The following is a 3,232-nucleotide window of genomic DNA, read 5'->3' as shown; positions in this document are numbered from 1 at the left end:
TTTTTTTTTTTTTTTTTTTTTTGAGAAGGACTCTCACTCTGTCGCCCAGGCTGGAGTGCAGTGGCGCGATCTTAGCTCACTTCAAGTTCCGCCTCCCTGGTCACACCATTCTATGCCTCAGCCTCCTGAGTAGCTGGGATTACAGGCGCCCGCCACCATGGCCGGCTAATTTTTTGTATTTTTAGTAGAGACGGGGTTTCACCGTGTTAGCCAGGATGGTCTCGATCTCCTGACCTCGTTATTTGCCCACTTCGGCCTCCTGAAGTGCTGGGATTACAGGTGTGAGCCACCGCGCTTGGCCTAAATGGCACCATTTTACACTCACTTAAGTGTTTAAAGTCAAAAAGACCAGGCTGGGCATGGTGGCTTACACCTGTAATCCCAGCATTTTCGGAGGCCAAGGCGGGCAGATCACAAGGTCAGGAGATCAAGACCATCCTGGCTAACACAGTGAAATCTTGTCTCTACTAAAAATACAAAAAATTAGCCGGGCACGGTGCTGGGCGCCTGTAGCCCCAGCTACTCGGGAGGCTGAGGCAGGAGAATGGCATAAACTCGGGAGGCGGAGCTTGAAGTGAGCTGAGATGGCGCCACTGCACTCCAGCCTGGGCGACAGAGCGAGACTCTGTCTCAAAAAGAAAAAAAAAAAAGACTGACAACACCTAATGCTGGCATGGAGCTACAAGGATGTTATATGCTCTACTGAAACTTTCAGATATTGCTGATCAGAGTATAAAGTTTTCTTTTTCTTTTTTCTTTAAGACAGGATCTCTATCACCAAGCCCCGAATGCAGTGGTGTGATCACAGCTCACTGCAGCTAAAGTATAACATTTTCAACCATTTGGAGAACCTTGGGGAAATTTCCATGACTAACAATTCTACTCTTCAGTATTCACCCAAGAAAAATGGAAACACCTGCCTACAAAATGACAAGAATGTATACATACAAGAATATATGGTGGGCCAGGCACAGTGGCTCACACCTGTAATCCCAGCACTTTGGGAGGCCGAGCCGGGCAGATCATCTGAGGTCAGGAGTTCAAGACCAGCCTGGAACATGGAGAAACCCTGTCTATACTAAAAATACAAAAATTAGCTGGGCATGGTGGCGTCTGCCTGTCATCCCAGCTACTTAGGAGGCTAAGGCAGGAGAATCATTTGAACCCAGGAGGTGGAGGTTGCAGTGAGCTCAGATCAAGCCATTGCAATACAGCCTGGGAGACAGAGCGAGACTCCATCTCAGAAAAAAAAAAAAAAAAAAGAAAAAGAATAGTGAAAGTGATTTATGGAGACAGGAGTCAGAATATGGTTAGCTCTGGGGGAATTTAAGTAAAAAGATCACGTGAGAACTTGCTGGAGGATGGAAATGTCATCTATCTTTCCAATGGCTGGTACCTTCCATGGGTGTAGGCATTGATCACATTTGCTGACTGAACCCTTCCGATCTGTGCATTTTGTTACATGTAAATTATACCATATTACAAGAATATGGAAAAAGCAACAACAAGAAAATGAGTTACTGAGGCTTTTTTTAAAAATGAGAACACAGCTCTTACTTGAGAGAACTGCTTTATTCTCATGGGTAAGCTTCCCATAATTAAGCTGCCTAATTTTATAACTGCCCTAGACAACTTAATAGGTCCCTGGGAAATCTGTCCCTTTACCATCTACTATGCATATGTGAGAGGGTTTAAAGGCATCTGAAGCTTCCGGGTCTCCAGAGAAAACATGATCCCTTGGCCGGGCGCGGTGGCTCAAGCCTGTAATCTCAGCACTTTGGGAGGCCGAGGCGGGTGGATCACGAGGTCAGGAGATCGAGACTATCCTGGCTAACATGGTGAAACCCCATCTCTACTAAAAATACAAAAAACTAGCCGGGCGTGGTGGTGGGCGCCTGTAGTCTCAGCTACTTGGGAGGCTGAGGCGGGAGAATGGCGTGAACCCGGGAGGCGGAGCTTGCAGTGAGGAGATCACGCCACTGCACTCCAGCCTGGGAGACACAGCGAGACTCCGTCTCAAAAAAAAAAAAAAACAAAACAAAAAAAAAAAAAAACATGATCCCATGACCAACTGTCCATGTCAGGGATGTTCTTATACCCCTTCATGTTAACTCCTGGCTGGATAAGCTGTACGAAAGCTAGGATTGTGACAGTTCCACCAAATGGAAACATCCTGCACTGAACACCAGGCAGTAAGAATGCATCTCTCACCATCAGCTTAGGCAGCACTTACCCAACCTGTAAAGTTTCAATATGGTGGTCTTTCTCTTTCTATCTCTAGATGTCTACATGTATTTTATATGTAATAGCTATAACACGATACAACACAATACAATGAGTGTGTGTGTGTCTTCAATATAGTTCTGCTGAAGTCTTCCAAATCTTTTTTCAATATACCAAGCTAGACTTTTTCAGAAAGAGGGAGCAAAAAATGAATGCAGAAGGCAACCTTATATAGTTAATTTGGAAACTGATCATTTCTGAAATTTTTTATAGAATTAACAACTCAAAGATCACCCTGGGCAAAGGCTTGAGATAGTTTAACTGTGTATTCCACCCAGTGCAGCCCCAAAAGGCCATGCTAAGCTTTCCGCAACAGTGATTCCCTCTCACCGACTTCCCTGCTTGCTAAAGGGCTAGGGATGCAGAGGCCACTCCACACAGAGGCCACTCCACACATCTGTCCAGAACCCAAGGCTCTAGCCACCTGACACTCCTGCAAGTGTGAATGTGTGCCCTGAAGGTAGCTGCCCTACAGGTGAGCTGAGATGCTATTTCCAGCAGGGTTAAGGGCTCTCAAAAGAAAAGAAAAAAGGCCAGGCGCGGTGGCTCACGCCTGTAATCCCTGCACTTTGGGAAGCCGAGGCAGGCGGATCATGAGGTCAGGAGATCAAGACTATCCTGGCTAACACGGTGAAACCCCGTGTCAACTAAAAATACAGGCCGGGCGTGGTGGCTCAAGCCTGTAATCCCAGCACTTTGGGAGGCCGAGACGGGCGGATCACGAGGTCAGGAGATCGAGACCATCCTGGCTAACACAGTGAAACCCCGTCTCTACTAAAAATACAAAAAACTAGCCGGGCGTGGTGGCGGCGCCTGTAGTCCCAGCTACTCGGGAGGCTGAGGCAGGAGAATGGCGGGAACCCGGGAGGCGGAGCTTGCAGTGAGCCGAGAACGCACCACTGCACTCCAGCCTGGGCGACAGAGCGAGACTCCGCCTCAAAAAAAAAAA

At 47.3% G+C, this 3,232-nt stretch overlaps 1 protein-coding gene across 1 annotated transcript in view; it reads right to left on the bottom strand.

The window, feature by feature from the left end:
• PEBP1 (phosphatidylethanolamine binding protein 1) overlaps positions 1-3,232 on the bottom strand; it is an 11,201-nt gene that overhangs the window by 3,948 nt on the left and 4,021 nt on the right. The window lies entirely within an intron of this gene.

This window comes from Theropithecus gelada, chromosome 11 (genome assembly GCF_003255815.1).
Source record: "Theropithecus gelada isolate Dixy chromosome 11, Tgel_1.0, whole genome shotgun sequence".
Taxonomy (NCBI): domain Eukaryota; kingdom Metazoa; phylum Chordata; class Mammalia; order Primates; family Cercopithecidae; genus Theropithecus; species Theropithecus gelada.
Note: the sequence above shows the minus strand (reverse complement) of the source record. Positions and strands in the feature narration are given on the sequence as shown.